We start from the raw sequence: 19,768 nt of genomic DNA, 5'->3' as shown, positions 1-19,768 counted from the left end.
GGTGTGTCTCAAAAATATATTGACCTCATAAAGGACATGTATGAAGGGGCTAGTGCAAGTGTTCGCACTTAGTCCTTTTCTCTTTGCTATAGTTATGGATGAGTTGACAAGGGATATTCAGGACGACATCCCTTGGTGTATGATGTTTGATGATGATATTGTGTTGATTGATGAGACGAAAGAGGGGGTGGAGAGAAAGTTGGAATTGTGGAGGCAGACTTTGGAGACTCGTGGGTTTAGGCTGAGCAAGAGTAAGACTGAGTATTTGAGGTGTCAGTTCACTAAGGTGGCGGGGTTGCGTCGATAGATGCGGGGAGTATTATTTTCGATGGGAATGTAGTTGAGGGGTCAGATTTCTTCAGATATCTAGGATCTATTATTAAAAAAGATGGGGAGTTAGACGGAGATGTGGCTCACAGGATTAAAGCGGGGTGGTTGAAATGGAAGAGTGCTTCAGGGTTTTTATGCGACAAAGATATGCCCCAAATATTAAAGGGAAAATTTTATCGCACGGTAATTAGGCCTACCTTACTTTACGGTTCCGAGTGTTGGGCCGTGAAACATTGTCATATTCAAAAGATGAGTCTGGCGGAGTTGCGTATGTTGAGGTGGATGTGCGGACATACAAGGAAAGATCGATTAAGGAATGAGGTGATTAAAGAAAAAGGTAAAAGTGGCGCCAATAGAGGACAAGATGATGGAAAACCGACTAAGATGGTTTGACCATGTGAGAAGGAGACCTATGGACGCACCAGTTAGGAGGCTGGAAACTTGGAGAACGGAAAAGGCCTCTAGAGGTAGAGGAAGACCGAGATAGACATAGTTGAGAGTGATAGAGCATGATATGAGATTTCTGGGGCTTGAGGAGAGTATGGTGACGGAGAGGGGACAATGGAGGGAAATGATACATGTGGATTTTTAGTATTTGATGTTTTTCTGACATATTTAGTGTTTTTATTTAATTTAAAAAAAATTAAATTATTTGTTCTTCTCTCCTTTATTACACTTTTTTACCAACCACTTTCTTATAGATTTTACTTGGTTTACTTTTAAGGCATTCCGGATCCTTAATTCTATTTCGGTTTTCAAAATCGTTTTAATCTTTTCTCTCGATTTAAATTTTTAGTTTTTATAAAAGAAATCCGGAATTCGATTTTTTAAACCTCTAAGTTCACCTTGACTTTCCATTAAATTTTCGCTCTCCCTTTTATTTTTCATTTTCCCTTTTCTATTTACATTTTGAGGTGTGCTTTCACCCATGGAAGGTTCTAAAGGATGATTCATGTCAGCTGACCCCAAACCATTTTGGGATTAAGACTCTGATATTGTTGTTGTAATTAATCTGTATCAACATACAATTAATTAATTAATTTATCTATTAAGGGAATCGTCCTTTAGGTGTGACCTTAAGAGATCAACTGATCACCACCGTCAAACGACATTAATGTCAAACTCTAGTCAGCCAATCATTACCGATTAATTTTGATCACTTGACTTACAAAAATGAATCATCCCTTTGTGTATTCTTATCATGAGTTTTAATAATGTGATCGTACTATTGTTGAGGACACATACTTCAACAAGACCGTCACATTTCGCCCTCAAATCCTTAATGCTTGACGAAAATTCGAAAGGGATACATGGTTATGTTCGTAACATGGTCAATTACTCATTTCTAATGCCAATTTCATGAGACAAATCCATTTGAGACGAAAGCCTCAAATTTTAGACATAAAGGGGTATATAAACCTTAATTTTCGACCTAAAATCAAGCTCAAATGCAAATTAAAGCAAGTACAACACACATACCTTGGTTAGTTATGATTTATGGCGAGATTTGATCAAATTTTGACAGAATTTGGTTGAGTTTTTGTAAGAAACGATGAAATGTTTGTGTTTTAAAATAAAAAAAAATACGACTTAAGTCGGGTTTTTACCCAGACAGGGACGAGCCCAGGAAAGGATGCAGCACCTGCCGCGCCTCTTCCAAAGGTCTTAGCTTTTTCTGCGCCTTTTCCCCAGCAAGTTTCCTCCAAAATTTGTTAAAATTCGTTATAAGTTCGTTATTCGTGGGCTCGGGCTTCATATGCCTCTTCCTCAACATCTTATCTTTTGCATATGGCTCCTTTTTTTTGGGCGTTCTCTTCGTCCGAATCAGAATTTTCTCTGCAACAGACTACAGATACCCACGACATTTTCGTTCCCTAGCAAGAATTCATGATCACTAAATACAGTTCATAGGCTTCTCCTCTTTATCGGAATTTCGCTCGCGATGAGCCGAGCATATTTTTTTTCTCAGAGGTGCGAAGGGCGTGCCGTTGTCGATTCGATACCTTTATTTTCCTCAGCGGTGCCAAGGGCGCGCCGTTGTCAATTAGATACCTTTCTTTTCCTCATCAATGCCAAGGGCGTGTCGTTGTTGATCCAACCCTCTTTTCCTCAGCAATGCCAAGGGTGTGTCGTTGTCGATCTATACCTTTATTTTCCTCAGTGATGCCAAGGGCGTGTCGTTGTTGATCCAACCCTGTTTTCCTCGGCGATGCCAAGGGCGTGTCATTGTCGATCCAACACTTTTCCTCAACGATGCTAAGGACGTGTCGTTCTCCTCAGCAGTGCCAAGGGCACGCCATTGTCGACTCAACATATGATTCTTCCCCAGTGGAGTCATCAATGTGTTCCCCAGCGAGAGGTCGTTGCCGCTTGCAGCCTACGTATTTCTCAGAAAACACGGTTCGCTTGAGACCGACGCAAGCAGATTCCCCAGCAGTTTCTACTAACGTCCTGCTACCCTAAATGATATTGTTTCCTCACGGAGTTCAGCAAAGGTGTCATTCTCCAGGAGTTCCCACACCCTAGAACAATCCTTAGATATCTTTTAGGTCTTACCCTCAGCTCCTACGCAACTCCGGAAACATCTCGAGAAAGAAGTCTCATGTATGATTTCTTCTTATGGCTGGTGATATAGGGATTTGTCGTCATTTCCCAATCAAAAACAATTTAATAAAATCCCAAATTAAGTAGTATAATAAGGGTGTCGAATCCACAAGGATGGCGGGGGTGTATACTTAGTCGGTTTAAATCCTAGTTTAGTCAAATAAAAATAAGATGTTGAATTAATTGTAAACTACTGTAAGATGCAAATGAGATATAAAATTAAGCTAAATGAAAATTGCTTCTAATCAAATGAAGAAAAGCTAAGGTCTTTGGGTTCACTTGGGTAAGTCGGGGAAGAGAAGATTGTTAACAAGAAATGGGTAATGATAAGGGCCTATGATTGATCCTAATTTCTTAGTCAATTAGAGCTAACCAACAAGCATTTACTTAGTTTGAAAAACTCATCTCGACCATGCCATATAGGCCTTCCATTGTCTTTCGACCTAGGATAGACTAAACATGATAATTAAAGACTCAAACTTTCATTTAAGCAATCCATCAAACATTTCATAGGCACGGGAGTAACGGTTTACAAACAAGCTTTCACTTAGTTGAGACAAACATGCATAAAGACTATCTAATAGCATAGGCACCAAGATGGATTAAATTTGTCTAAGAAAGGCTCCAACTTTCATTTTAAGCACCTCATTAAACACTTCTAAAACCATCTAATAACATAATGCACCAAGATAAGTTAAACATGCTAATGAAAGACTCAAACTTTCGTTCAAACATTTCATCGAGCACTTCATATGCACAAGAGTAAGATCCATTAATTGTCCAATTCAAAAGGTTAACAACCGAAATTCACCTCCCTTTAATCACCCAAGATCCCCCCATGACCTTAGATGAGACTACTCACACATGTTCATGGATGAGAAATTACCAACAATTTCCAACAAAATACAAACAAGCATGGTAAACATGATAAAATTGTAATTTTGAGTGAATAATAATTAAACAACATAAGAAATGTAAACTAATGAAAGTAATATAAACAATAGATGAGAATTGTACCAAGAAAGAGGAAAGTAGCAAGCTTGGATAATAATGGAAGAATGAATTTCTTCAAATTTTCAAAATACAAACCAAAATAACTAAGACAAGGACTAAATCTACACTAATTTGATGAGTAATTAAAGTCTAATTAAGGAAAGATTACAACTTTGATAAGAGGAAAATTGAGAGAGGAGAAATATTCTAACTAGGGTTCTAAAATATTTGAGAGGAAAAATAATCTAAGCTAAAATAATTCTATTCTAAAATGGTAGTGTCTAAAATAAGCTTACTAATACGAATAATCCTAATCTAAAACAAAAGACACAAATACGACTCAACCATTCAAGACCAAAAATGGGCGAAGGATACACGGGTTACTAAAACAAACAAAACAAAAGGGTAAAAGAGGAAAGCGGGGCACGAAATAAACGCAAAAGGGTCTGGGAGCCGGTCCACCGGCAGCCGGCTGTGCACCGGCACAAAACCCGCTGGAAAATTGAGGTGAAATTGATAGGATTTAGAGCCGGTTGACCGGCTGAGAGCCATCCTGAGATTTGTTGCGGAATGGGTGCCGGTAAGGCGGCAGCCGGTGGGCCAGCTCAGAAAACGATTCCTGATGAATTGATGATGCGCGGTGGTGATGACGATGGAACGATGATGGTGCGTGGTAGCTGCTTGTCGTTGGTGCGATTGGATTCGGGTTTCCGTCATGGTGCAGATTTGAATTGGTTGAATTGGTGATGACGGAGGGCAGTGGTATTGACACGAGAGTTACCGCTGCTATATCTTTGGTGATGGAGTTGGGTTTTGGCTAGAGCCGCTAGCTGCTGGGCTCGAGTTTTAATTCCGAGCTCGAATTGGGTGCCTGAACTTGCGAGTTACAACAGCTCAATGAGGATTATAATGTGTCATTGAATTGGGTTGATGGTGAATTGGACTAATTTGTTACATCAGGTTGACAGTAGAAAAGGAGTTGATGGGTTGTTGTGCTGCTGGTGCGAAAGGTGGAGGATGAATCGGTGGTTGATGTTGGTTGAATTGTAGTGATGGTGTTAAAAGAAGAGGGCAGCGAAGAAACAACAAGGTGATTTTGGTATTATGGAGTGATAATGGGGATTAAAAGGTAGGGTGTTGATTTTCGCAGTACATATTTTACTCAATGCAGTACATTTTGACAATTTTACCCCTCTCATTTCCTCCCCTAATTTTACCTCTCATCTCCTTTCTCCTCTCTTCTCCTCCCATTGAACAAAAGTCCTACACTAAATGATTCAGTACTACATCTAGGAAAATAAAATTAAACCAAAACATATTGCTGTATTCTATTGAGAAAAAAATGAAATCAAATGTATAATGTAGTACTGCATCCAAAGAAAATGAAATCAAATTCACAAAATTGTACTGCATAGTACATTTTCAATAAAAAAGGGAAGATGTACACGATCGTCCCCCACCCACCACCATCCTACCCACCTACTACCCCCAAGTCGCCCCGTAGATCCTTCGACGTTAATGCACCGGTATCAATCCAATCCAAACACCGGCTTCATCCCCTCGACCATCGCTGCCATCCACGAAGCCCTCGCAAACCTCACGCCGTCGACCGACTACTTGCTCATCAACCATAACTATAATTTACAAATCAAATATATGCTTCGATTAAATTGGGATCTATAATAGAATTTTTTTGATAGATTTTTGGGTTTGTAGAGTTGGAATTAGAGAGAATTTGATTAACACTCATTTTTATCAAAAGGGCATATTAATGGAAAATATTGTGCCAAAAGTACTGTATTGAATAAAATGTGTACTGCGAAAATAAATTACGAAAATGTATTGGATTAGATTAAGTTGTAATTTTAGTCATTTGAAATTGATGAAAGTCTTAGCAACAGTGGGTTTGGATTTTTACAAAAGTATTGGTCAACATGACTTGATTTGCATGATTTGTTCATTATGACTCCACCCTCATCTCTTTACCATTTGACTCCGTCTCATTATTCAGTCTCACCTACAAATCATAATTAATAAAATAATTAATATAATAATAAAATAATACTAATATTATATAAAACCCGACTAAATATTAAATATAACTACGAGGACTAATTATTATAAATTAGTAAATAAATGAGCTTATTAAATCTTTTAACGCACACAAAATCGAGTTGAATAAGAGTAAAAATATGGGTAAAACACGACTAAAATGCTACTTATCAGCTGGCGAGCTTCCTCACGTAGTTTAATGGACTTTAAACAACCCTCCCTGATAATCGACAGACTCTAAAATGTTCCCGGCGACATGTCCTTGATTCAGACTCCTTGAGCCATCTCGCGTCGCCATAGTTTTCAGGTTGTAATCTTCGATTGACATTGTGACACCTGTAACGCCCCGTAAATTTCGGACCGTTAATATATTTCAGAAATAATTTATTAATCAAAATAAAAGTGATAATTAAGTATTTAAAGTAAAAATAATTTAAAGAAATATAATTTTATTATATTTTGAAGAAAAGTATTTATTTTGATAGTTTTGAAAGGTTTAAAAATAGTTTAAACCGTGTAAAATCTTTTATTTTGAATTAAGGGCGTATCGGGGGGGGGGGAATGACAATTCGTTTGAACGTTGGGTAAACGAAATTGGAAATGGGTCGTATGAATACTCAATTTTATTGTAATCTCGTGTTTAAAGACTTTGGACTTGACGGAATTTGCATTTGACTTACTTGTTTAATTATTATTGAAACGAGTCAAAACCGACTCGTTAAAAATCCCGACTAAAAATTCCGCACGTACTTTTCCCTCCTTTCTTCTCTCACGCGCAGCTCCCCCTCCCCTTTCCTTTTATTTTTCTGAAATTTTTGGTGTTCATCCTCTAAAAACACCAAAACCTCATTTTCATACACATTCAAGCTCAAAATCGTCATAAAATCTTCGTTTCTTGTCCGTTTTTCGCATAATTTACCTTTCCGGAATCCCCTCGCCACGATCTACGACTTAGTATGTTCTAATTTCAATTTTCATTAAGTTCTTTTAAGACCAAATTTCGGTGATTTCGGTTTTGTGCTTAATTTTTGTGTTTTTATTGTTTAATTAGGTGAAGGATTGGAAGACGAGTTCGGGGACTCGTATATTGTAGAGGATAGCGGTTAGTTGTGGTTAGGGTTTCGATTTTGAGGACTAATTGCTCATTTTCTAGCTTAAGGTAACATATTTCGAGCTACTCGACGAATTATCGTCACATGTTTTTGATTTTTATATGTTTGGTGAATTTTAGTTTGGGTAGTAATTTTCACATGTTAAATTTAGTTGCATGCAAGCTTAATTTGTGCCTTTTGGTAGTTTAAATTATCAAAGTTGAATTGGGGACGATTAATTAATTTTCAGACGGTCTTATAATGTATAAAAATGAAAAAAAAAGAGAAGAAATGGTGCGGCAATGCCCGGCAGCAGCCGGCAGGCCCACGGCAGCCCCGGCCGGTCTTGGGGTTGGCCCGGGTCGGTCCGTTGCTTGTTTCGCGGTTTTCCATGCTTTGTCCGTCATTTTAGGTTCATCATGGATATAATTAGTATGAGTTTACATGGTTAAATTTGTTAAGAGAATCATAAAAGTAGCTAAAAGTTATGCTAATGGTAGAAAAATTATGTTATATTGACAATTATCACATGTTAGGATAATTTACAAAATGAAATGGTAATTAATAGGCTCAAAATGAATTTTATAGTGATAATTGTAATGTTTTGTTGATTGTGCCGAAAACTGAGCCTTAGTCCCTTTGACTGATGCGATGTCAGTTAATTGAGTGATTGGTCAGCCGCAATTTGACCCGTACCTGTCGCAGGGCTGGGGTTGCGGGTAAAAATTCGGTTGAATGATTTAGATAATCGGCCTTTTTCTTGTTTTAGGCCATTTATTATATCTCTATTTCACATGTGTAATTAGTTGAATTTAAATAGTTTCTTATTTAGTCAGTTGAATTTAAATAGCTTCTCATTTTGTAGTAATGGCCCTAGTTTGCCCTAAAGCCTTTTATATTGTTATATTTGCTAGGATTGGAAATTAGTATTGAATTCTTATTGAGGAACTGTTGGGATTGTATGCTGTAAATAGACATTTATATAGCTTTCACATGATAGAATGTTAGAATTTATGTTGGTAAGTAGGACTTTTTGCCCTCTTAAGGTTAAGTGGGTGTCTTACTTGACTTATGTGGTGAGTTTTGGGTGGTGTGGGCTAAAATATTCAAGCCGGGACTAGGCGTGACTAGGTCCTAGGTGAGTATTTCGGCCTTCATCATAGATAGGTCTTTATAGTCTTTGACGAGTATATGTTCACCGCTTGATAGCCTTTGTGTTCCTGACTAGTGGATGTTTATCCAAGTTGGGGCATGACCTCGGTACTAATTTTGATAGTATGGGGTCGACTTAAGTACTAGCCGACCCTTCGGTGGTGTCCTTAGGGTACTCACTTCACTTTGTTTTAAAAAAAGTTGTGAGTCTTGGGTGCGGTGGTGTGTATCCGCATGTCTAGGTCTCTTGTGATTTTAGGCTAGGGTTGTGTTGTCTCTTGGCCATGTTTTCTTAATAGTAACCGCTGAGCCAAGATACCGGTTCGATTACCTTCCCTACCTCGTGGTATAGACTTGAGTTACAAAGTGACTATTGACGGTGCTAAGAACTTATGCCTGTCTTTGTTATATTGCCCTTTCTTGTATGGTGATTTTATGAACTGTAATAGGTGAGATGTAAGCCGGTTACAGTTGATAAAGTTTGGATTCCTATTTGAGTGATATGATTCACATGATAGATTAGTGGTCAGTTTAGGGGTCATAGGTCAGAATTACATGATAATTACATTGTTTATCATATTGCTTACATGTGTTACTACATGTTACATTAATTTTGACGATTCGTGGCTGGGAGGACTCGAAGTTACTCCCCACTGAATTGTGGCTTTCGTGTTTGTATAAAATGCGATTGACAGGTTGTTGATGCTTAGTTGGGGTCACGGACGGCTAGTGAGCAAGGAACCTTGGACCTAGTTTTGGCTATTTTATTAGTAAACCTTTTTACACTTTTGGTTTGTATATAATTTGAAGGGACATATGTCTCCCTTTCTATTTTTGGTTTGTATCCTTATATTTCCGCGTCTTTAGTTATATATGTAAGTTAGTTCATCACCAAGCGCGGGTTATGACACTCTTCTTGAGTTGGAATGGTTGTGAATGGTTTAAGTTAGAAAATTTTTTGAAATTGCAGGTTTTTGGACTAGTTGAACCATTTACAAACATATCCTACCAGTTTTTCTGTAGAATTTACGTATTTATTTATGGCTAGATTTAAGGGTGTCACAGTTGGTATCAGAGCCTATTGCTCCCGACGCACGTTTGTGCACCCCACTTAAAAATCACTTGACCTCTAGATAATAAACTTGAGAGAAGGGTAGGATGGGTAGAGTTAGGATTTTATGTGGTAGCCTGTTTGTGATTGCTAATTGTTAGGTACTAATTGATTTTCTTTTTTGTAAGATGGCTCTCCAATAGAGGTAGATAATGCAATCTTACCTTAGTATTCCAATCTCGTTGTTTATTCGTCTTTCAAATTCTTCTTATCTCGCCTAGGTAACTACCTTTCAATTATTTTTCCCGTTTCATCTTAGGTTCGTTTTCTTCTTATAATAAAGTCCATGTGGACACCTTCCTTTTATACCGCAGGATAGTTCCCTTGTTCAAGAGAACCCAGTTTTGAGAGAATGTATCATTGGAGGGCGTGAACGAGTGGAGAAATTGATTGTTTAAGATTTGAGTTGTATAGGAGAATATAATTTGGGATCCTTTGGTTAGTCTTGTTAGTTGTGCTTGATATGAGAATTTAGTGAATTGAGAAATACCTTGGGATTTATGTCTATAGAGAGCTTGTTTGTTATAGATGATTAAGCATGGGTATTACCTTAGCACATAAGATGGAATGAACCTAGCTACTTCATTTGAGAGTCTCGATGTTTCTTATGGAGAATTAAAGGAATGATAGTTAGCCTTAATCCTCGTAGGCTTTGAAAGGAATACAATAGGACATTGATGTTGATTAATGGATTGGTATTGTACTTTGGAATTAGTTAGTTTGTTAAACCTTTTAAGTTGACCAAATCTAGTATAGAGTAGCCCTTGTTGACCTTATGAAACATATCTGAATTTGGGAATTTTGGTGGAATGTTGTTCGATATAGTTCGTGAGTTCAAGGATGTGATTCCAATTTATGGTATCGGAAACTAGAAGTATTAAGTGGTGAGATGATGGAGTAAACAAGCCAGGGTACTTGGAGATGACATAGTAAGTGAAGTTCAATGACGAGAATTGTAAAGGAGATACTTTGGGACATGGATGGTAACGAATGAATTTGTGTGGTGAATTGATTTTGGCTCTTAGAATCAATTGAGTTGAGGAATACTTACCATTGTGGAATCCTTGTTAGTCCTACGATGTAGTAGACATTTAGGGCTTTGTTGAGCACCTTAGTGAAGTAACCTTATCATATCGATCATAAGCTTTGATGAGTGTTTAGTAAGCGGTAACCCTTTCATTGTGCCGCTTCTATTCTCCTTTCCTTCTCTTTAACGATCGTTGAACCTTGTCTTTATGCTAAATTTTACGTAACTTCTTCTTTCCCGAGATATCTTCTTAACTCGAATACCACTTATTTTTGTCAACCGTTATCTTTACGGTCTGACTCCTTAGTTTCCTAATTTATCAGATTCATGCACCCTTCGGAAATATTTTACCGTTCCTCCATCACTCCTTATCTCCTTAGTATAGTTGGTACCTTGTTGACCATGTTTATAGAGTTAGTGAGATGTGACTTGAGGATATAGGATTGATTAAGTAGCCGAGTTTGGGTTTGGCTTCCATATCACTTGGGCTATGAGGGTTTGATAATGTATATGTTACCGTGTGAGAAATGTTAAATGTGGGATTATTTGTTGGTTTTAGTATGTGATATCGATTACTACTTGAGGTATGGTATGAGAGTGAGAGTAAGCTACATTATTGGGAGGTTTTAGCACTTGTTTTGGTAACTAGAAAGGGTAATGGTATGGATGACACCAATTGTTAGGCGAAGGAACCTAATTTCAATTTATGGTTTTAGAAACTCTGAGGTGATAAAGTGTTGTTACAATTATGACCTTGTACCTTGAGAATTTGATGGTAAGTAAGTTTAGGATATCAAATTTGAAAGAATACCCCTTGGGGATGTTGATGACCTGAATGGTTTGGTGATGTGATTTGGCATTCTAGTTGACTCTTGAGAGTTCTTGAGTTTAGAGAGACTTAGTGTTGAGAAGAATTTGTTAATCCTATAGTTTTATAGACCTTGAGGTCGCATTGAGTGCTTGAGATGATGAGACAATGTTGGAGCTGGGTGTAGTTCGGCTTTTGAGAATCCTTAATAAGTAAAAGGATAGAGAGACTTGAGATCCTATTGATTTTTCATAATTTGAGGTTGGTATGTTACTACCTTGTTTTGAAATGAGAACCTTGTGGAATGTTTGAGGAACCTTCTTTTGGAGTTTATAGCTTGGTATTGGGATTCTTGATTGAAGGTTTACTTTTTGAGGAAACCATAGTTGACACTAGTTGGATACGAATATAGCTTTGTTGGAAGCCTTGACCTTAGACTTGTGGAAGTTGTTTCGGGATGTTTGAGGATTTGGAACGATGAGATCCCACTTATAGTGAAATATCTTGTTCTAGGGGATATGATAGGAAGAGGTAACATAAGCGATTAAGGAAACCCTTGGGAGTGATGTGGTTATGAGTTTGGTTGTTAGGAAGTTTTGGGAGCCGTTTTGAGTGATGTTGTTATTTGAGATAAGAGTGTCTGGTGATTCCTTGGTGTCTAATCTCCTTTCTTCCTTGATCAAGAGCGTTACCGCTCATATCTCTCTTCCTTACATCATCATATTCCTCTTGTAAGTTTGATATTGGTAATCTATGAAACTCTATCTTTGACATCCTTGTAATTTTGACTTCAATTCTTACCCCATGAAATTTATTATAGCTCATTTTGATTAGTTAAATTTGAATCATCTTAATATACTTTGTTTTATATGCTATCTAAGTTATTTTCCGTGTTGTACAACTTCTAAATTTCAAACCACCAGTTTGATTCATTCTTGAAAGTTTATGTCACTTCTGCAAACCTAACCTATTTTTAAGGATTTGAAAATGAAATTTTGATTTATTTCCGTAACGTATTCCTTTTTCTTACTTTTGTTCCGAGTTACTAAGCCGTGTTTAAATCATAATTAGTAAAGATAATATTCTTATTATAGAACTTTAAACTAAAAGTTTGAAAATGCTTTTATGATTTGCAATGGTTTTAACATTAGTGAATGTTAAATCTCGTTGTTGGTGACGTCCCCAATAATGGATTTTCTCATTTATTGGTGTAGAAATATTTTTATATCTTGATATGAATATGGATGTTCTTGTCTGATCAACAAGAGTATCACCGTTTCATTGAAAAGATACCTATATTTTCTTATAACTATAATTTCTCCTTCTAAGTTTCGAGGGCGAAACTTTTTAAAAGGAGGGGTGATTGTAACGCCCCGTAAATTTCGAACCGTTAATATATTTCAGAAATAATTTATTAATCAAAATAAAAGTGATAATTAAGTATTTAAAGTAAAAATAATTTAAAGAAATACTCCCTCCTATTCTTCTTTTTCTTCCCCTTTGGATGGGGCACAATATTTAAGGAAGTGAATAAAATATGAATTGTGAATTGGGTGGGGTTTGGTGATAGGAGAGAGGAATGAATAAAATAAGGAATTGTGAGTTGGGTGGGGTTTGGTGATAGGAGAGAGAAATTAATAATTATGAATTAAATAAGGAATTGTGAGTTGGGTGGGGTTTGGTGATAGGAGAGAGGAATGAATAAAATAAGATTAAAAGTTTCCAAAAAAGGAAAGGGGAAGAAAACCTGAATAATCCGTTTTAGGAAATAGGGAAGAAAATAGAGAATAGGAGGGAGTATAATTTTATTATATTTTGAAGAAAAGTATTTATTTTGATAGTTTTGAAAGGTTTAAAAATAGTTTAAACCATGTAAAATCTTTTATTTTGAATTAAGGGCGTATCGGGGGGGAATGACAATTCGTTTGAACGTTGGGTAAACGAAATTGGAAATGGGTCGTATGAATACTCAATTTTATTGTAATCTCGTGTTTAAAGACTTTGGACTTGACGGAATTTGCATTTGACTTACGGATTTAATTATTATTGAAACGAGTCAAAACCGACTCGTTAAAAATCCCGACTAAAAATTCCGCACGTACTTTTCCCTCCTTTCTTCTCTCACGCGCAGCTCCCCCTCCCCTTTCCTTTTATTTTTCTGAAATTTTTGGTGTTCATCCTCTAAAAACACCAAAACCTCATTTTCATACACATTCAAGCTCAAAATCGTCATAAAATCTTCGTTTCTTGTCCGTTTTTCGCATAATTTACCTTTCCGGAATCCCCTCGCCACGATCTACGACTTAGTATGTTCTAATTTCAATTTTCATTAAGTTCTTTTAAGACCAAATTTCGGTGATTTCGGTTTTGTGCTTAATTTTTGTGTTTTTATTGTTTAATTAGGTGAAGGATTGGAAGACGAGTTCGGGGACTCGTATATTGTAGAGGATAGCGGTTAGTTGTGGTTAGGGTTTCGATTTTGAGGACTAATTGCTCATTTTCTAGCTTAAGGTAACATATTTCGAGCTACTCGACGAATTATCGTCACATGTTTTTGATTTTTATATGTTTGGTGAATTTTAGTTTGGGTAGTAATTTTCACATGTTAAATTTAGTTGCATGCAAGCTTAATTTGTGCCTTTTGGTAGTTTAAATTATCAAAGTTGAATTGGGGACGATTAATTAATTTTCAGACGGTCTTATAATGTATAAAAATGAAAAAAAAAGAGAAGAAATGGTGCGGCGGGCAGTCAGCAGAAATGCAGCGGCAGCACGACCCGGCCGGTCTTGGGGTTGGCCCGGTCGGTCCGTTGCTTGTTTCGCGGTTTTCCATGCTTTGTCCGTCATTTTAGGTTCATCATGGATATAATTAGTATGAGTTTACATGGTTAAATTTGTTAAGAGAATCATAAAAGTAGCTAAAAGTTATGCTAATGGTAGAAAAATTATGTTATATTGACAATTATCACATGTTAGGATAATTTACAAAATGAAATGGTAATTAATAGGCTCAAAATGAATTTTATAGTGATAATTGTAATGTTTTGTTGATTGTCTTAAAAACTCGAGCCTTAGTCCCTTTGATGATGTGATGTCGATTAATTGAGTGATTGGCCGCCGCAATTTGACCCGCACTGTCGCAGGTCAAGGGGTTGCGGGTAAAAATTCGGTTGAATGATTTAGATAATCGGCCTTTTTCTTGTTTTAGGCCATTTATTATATCTCTATTTCACATGTGTAATTAGTTGAATTTAAATAGTTTCTTATTTAGTCAGTTGAATTTAAATAGCTTCTCATTTTGTAGTAATGGCCCTAGTTTGCCCTAAAGCCTTTTATATTGTTATATTTGCTAGGATTGGAAATTAGTATTGAATTCTTATTGAGGAACTGTTGGGATTGTATCTTTGTAAATAGACATTTATATAGCTTTCACATGATAGAATGTTAGAATTTATGTTGGTAAGTAGGACTTTTTGCCCTCTTAAGGTTAAGTGGGTGTCTTACTTGACTTATGTGGTGAGTTTTGGGTGGTGTGGGCTAAAATATTCAAGCTGGGACTAGCTGTGACTAGGTCCTAGGTGAGTATTTCGGCCTTCATCATAGATAGGTCTTTATAGTCTCTGACGAGTATATGTTCACTGCTTGATAGCCTTTGTGTTCCTGACTAGTGGATGTTTATCCAAGTTGGGGCATGACCTCAGGTACTAATTTTGATAGTATGGGGTCAGCTTAAGTACTAGCCGACCCTTCGGTGGTGTCCTTAGGGTACTCACTTCACTTTGTTTTAAAAAAAAGTTGTGAGTCTTGGGTGCGGTGGTGTGTATCCGCATGTCTAGGTCTGCGCAGATTTTAGGCTAGGGTTGTGTTGTCTCTTGGCCATGTTTTCTTAATAGTAACCGCTGAGCCAAGATACCGGTTCGATTACCTTCCCTACCTCGTGGTATAGACTTGAGTTACAAAGTGACTATTGACGGTGCTAAGAACTTATGCCTGTCTTTGTTATATTGCCCTTTCTTGTATGGTGATTTTATGAACTGTAATAGGTGAGATGTAAGCCGGTTACAGTTGATAAAGTTTGGATTCCTATTTGAGTGATATGATTCACATGATAGATTAGTGGTCAGTTTAGGGGTCATAGGTCAGAATTACATGATAATTACATTGTTTATCATATTGCTTACATGTGTTACTACATGTTACATTAATTTTGACGATTCGTGGCTGGGAGGACTCGAAGTTACTCCCCACTGAATTGTGGCTTTCGTGTTTGTATAAAATGCGATTGACAGGTTGTTGATGCTTAGTTGGGGTCACAGACGGCTAGTGAGCAAGGAACCTTGGACCTAGTTTTGGCTATTTTATTAGTAAACCTTTTTACACTTTTGGTTTGTATATAATTTGAAGGGACATATGTCTCCCTTTCTATTTTTGGTTTGTATCCTTATATTTCCGCGTCTTTAGTTATATATGTAAGTTAGTTTATCAGCTGTTGCAGGGTTATGACACTCTTCTTGAGTTGGAATGGTTGTGAATGGTTTAAGTTAGAAAATTTTTTGAAATTGCAGGTTTTTGGACTAGTTGAAACATTTACAAACATATCCTACCAGTTTTTCTGTAGAATTTACGTATTTATTTATGGCTAGATTTAAGGGTGTCACAACACCCCCATACTCCAAGTGCCTTACCAGGATTACTTAAGGTATGAGAACGTCACCATCTCGGTTACCCGAGGCAATGATAATAAAATTGACAATAATGAACGTACTTTAATATATAATAATAAAGTTTAAGTGATACAAGTCAACCTCCAAAACGGATAAAAGGAAATACAAGGTTCTCAAAACTGTCAACTACTAAACCACTACAAAATGTTCGACACAACGGAAGACTTCTAAAACGGCAATGTGATGACTCATCCTAGCTATCCCATGCGCATCATCTCATACCTGCTCAACAACTGCTCACCACCCCCGAATGGATCACCACAGTTTTTAAAACATTTAAACGGGGTCATAACTGATTACATAAAACAATAACAGCCACAATGAAACAATAACACAACAGCTCAAACTGCTCAACAAATCCCTAGTATACATCTCCAAACTCCACATAACTGACTACACACCAAAGTGTGTAGCCCTACCAGAGTACCCATCGCAATAAGTACTCCTCGCCGCCAGTGGGGGACCGCAGCCGTTCCCACCTAAGCCCCACTCATCTTCATCGAGCGATGAACCCAAGTTCATTAATGTGCACATCCCTTCTGCGGCGGGTTCCACAGAAGGCGAATCAAGGGCGTGAAGCCACTCCCGCAAGTGACTCCACTTAGCCAGGGACGCGTCCCGAAGATCACAGACAGATACACAGTCGACCAACAATATGAACCAACAATCGTCAAGATCAACCAACAATATAATCAATCAATAACCACAACAACAGTCACCACACATCATGTAACTAATACTGAGTAGGGAAACCCTATCTGAAATAAGCCATCACAAGACCGTCACAAGCAGCTAATCAAAAAGCTCTTCTATGAAATCTCCTCCTATAATCACATATACAATCATGCAATTACTAGTAAGCCAATCAAACATCCAAAACCCCCAAATTTACCCAATTAGGGTTTAACCAAAATTGACGAAACAACATAAAAACTATACAAGGATCTTACCCTCGACACGACGAACTCAATGGCGTAAAGAACGTGACGATCCGACAACAATAGCCCTTGGGATTTGATGGTAACGCGACGACGTAGACAACGTAACTTCGTTTCTCTCTTGAAAGATTTTTATAAAATGTACAAATGATGAAGAAAGTGACGGAAAGCTTAATATATCAATCATGCGTTACTAACAAAAGCCGACTAAAACAACCCGTAAAAGTAACTTAATCGATCGAGTGACCCTTACTCGATCGAGTGCCACACTTAGTCGATCGAGTACCCATCAGACAGAACACTGTTTTGTAAAACAACTTACTTACTCGACAGAGTAAGCCCCACTCGATAGAGTACCCATAGACATAGAAAACCGTAGAATTACAGACATGATGGCTATACTTTGACTTTTGATTTGTTCAAGCCTCATTCAAAGTGGGGGCTCTGTAGATACCTCATTTCTACACCTCCCGCCAACCACCCAGTGATGATTGGGCCGCATGTTTGATACACGGAACGATTTTAGGACAGTTCGTAAGTTCATCGACAAGTGATATCTCAAACACTCAAGTCAACCCCTTGGTCATCATCTACGCACTGATACAGTCGTTTTGGCAGTAATTAGAGTTCATTTGGAGTCCGGGTCAAAAACCGCTTCATTTTCTAAAAACTGATTAAATGCCGAGTCTGAATATTCCGGAATGTTCTAGAATTCTCTGGTCATTTATTCCTAAATTTTAAATTAATATTTTTTAAGTAAATATATTTCCGTATTTTGTGTTTTATGGAATAAGGAAGTATAGATCTACCGAAATTCCATAATAAAACGCGAAATTCTTTCTTGCTGAGGAGGAAACCTCTGGGGAAAGGACGCAGCAGGTGCTGCGCCTCTTCCAAGGGTCGCAGTAGCTACTGCGCCTCTTCCCCAGCCCTCTTTTCACGCTTTTCAGAATATTTCCGTGATTTGTTTCCAAATCCGTGTCATTCCTAAACTCCTTCATGTGTTTAGTATAAGTAGAGACCTTCGGCCTCCATATTTGGCACGCGAGTGTTCTTGCCCTTGTTTCTCTATCTTTGCATTCTAGACTACGCTATTGCTTTCGACGCCTACGTGCTTGATCAATCGAAAACGTAAGCTCAGATCCTTCTGAGTTCCAGTCACGTTGTAAAGATCAACCAACTTGACCAACTCCGTTTAATCAACCTAATCAATTTACTAAAATCCTTTAACAAGGGCACTTTCCACGCATATTCGAGTCGAGCAATCACTAAACGTTAACTTTAGTTAATCTCATTTCGTCAAACATGTAAGTCTGAGGGTGTAAATTCCATTTATTTATTGTACTTTTATTTTGTATCATCTAATGTATGGTTTATATCAAGAGCACGTTCAAAAACCATCTTAAAATCAATCTTTTAAAACCGTTTTTATAACAAAGCGGAGGTCTGACGTTGAGAAGAAACGCAGCAACAGCTGCGCCTCTTCCAGAGGCTGCCGCTGCTCCTGCTCTTCTTCTTCTTCCTCGACTTCCTGCAAGTTTTTCTTTCTTTCATTTTTATCTGTTTTCTTTTGTAATTTTCAGTACATAAATTGTATTTTAACAATTCCTTTCTTATTTTAACATTTAATTCGTCTTTAATCCCGAGTAATTCGATACTTGCGGGTTTTTGCTGTTTTAATTCAAATCGATTTTTTCTGGGTTTCGACTTGTTCATGTTGAGGTTCAGGGAATCCTAATTTGATACATGAGTTTTCTTATTTTTCTGATTTCGTCCTAATCGAATCTCAAGTTTGTTCCTTTTGTATTTCCAACACGAGTTCATCATAATTATGTAAACCGCTGTAATTTCTCATCTTTTAATTCGTTTACGACTTGCCCAGATGCATGCAATCAATTAAAGCACTTTAATTTGAGTCTAAAACTGATAATCGATCCTAAATTTACCAATAAACGATAACAATCCACGATTCTGACTTCACAGCCAAAACTCAACTCAAGAACAGACGCATGAAGTGATGCGCCTCCTCCAAGGGACGCAGCAGATGCTGCGCCTGTTCTGGGTTGGCTTCTGTCCGGAACTCTTTCTCGTTTTGACGTAGATTCTAATTACGGTTTAAATCGACTATTAATCGTATTATCACCTCTAATCTGCCGTATTTTCATATTTTAAATTCTAATTCTCTTTTTCTTTTATTGAAATCCCGTTTTTTGAGCATGCTTTTGACGTAGATCAAATAAACTTTGTAATTTTTGTAATTTTTATATTCATTTATCATTATTATTATGTATGTTTTAATTGTATGGTATTCACATATAATTAATCTAACTGTTGAACCATATAGATATATATGTTTATGTTTTGTTGATGTCAAGAGTGCTTTATATTCTATATACTCGTTGCGCTTACTTGTTCGTTTAGTCCTTTTAGATTAGACATATTAATCGCAAGCATTAAAGAATTGTGATGAAAGTATACAAGACCATATTATGATCAAGCCCTCAATCAAGGATCATGATATTACAAGATATTGAAGAATTATTCAAGCATTCATGAGAAGATGAAGCTCATTTAAAGATTGATCCAGCTTGAATAACGAAGAAGCCTACATTCGAAGATCTCCTAAGAAGATTAGAATAGCATAGATGATTATCTCGTAATGGTAACGTAAGAATGCACTTCTTAGATTGGTAAAGTTATAGCCTCACAACTATAACATTGCTTATATAAGAGCTTAATGTTATAGCTCTTCTACTATAAAATTGAGATGACAAGCTTATATAATACACGACTAAAATGTTTTCAAATTGTTTCTGAAAAATATTTTTGTCTCTTTTAAATGTTTTAGCAAAAAGTATTTATTTTATAAGGAAGCCTATATTCATATTAAGTGGGTTTTATTTCAAGTTTATAATTAGTAATTATGTGGAATCAACTT

At 37.0% G+C, this 19,768-nt stretch overlaps 1 long non-coding RNA gene across 2 annotated transcripts; it reads left to right on the top strand.

Moving 5' to 3' along the window:
- The first annotated feature begins 6,772 nt into the window (after nucleotides 1-6,772).
- LOC141642700 (uncharacterized) lies at nucleotides 6,773-15,655 on the top strand. 2 transcript variants are annotated; one of them, XR_012543393.1, is made up of 4 exons: nucleotides 6,773-6,933; nucleotides 7,031-7,138; nucleotides 13,572-13,679; nucleotides 15,458-15,655. It is a non-coding gene; the product is annotated as an uncharacterized LOC141642700 (long non-coding RNA). The 2 variants fall into 2 exon arrangements; XR_012543394.1 differs by lacking the exons at nucleotides 6,773-6,933; nucleotides 7,031-7,138 and adding an exon at nucleotides 13,305-13,474.
- The last annotated feature ends 4,113 nt before the right edge of the window (nucleotides 15,656-19,768 follow it).

This window comes from Silene latifolia, chromosome 2 (assembly GCF_048544455.1).
Source record: "Silene latifolia isolate original U9 population chromosome 2, ASM4854445v1, whole genome shotgun sequence".
Taxonomy (NCBI): domain Eukaryota; kingdom Viridiplantae; phylum Streptophyta; class Magnoliopsida; order Caryophyllales; family Caryophyllaceae; genus Silene; species Silene latifolia.
Note: the sequence above shows the minus strand (reverse complement) of the source record. Positions and strands in the feature narration are given on the sequence as shown.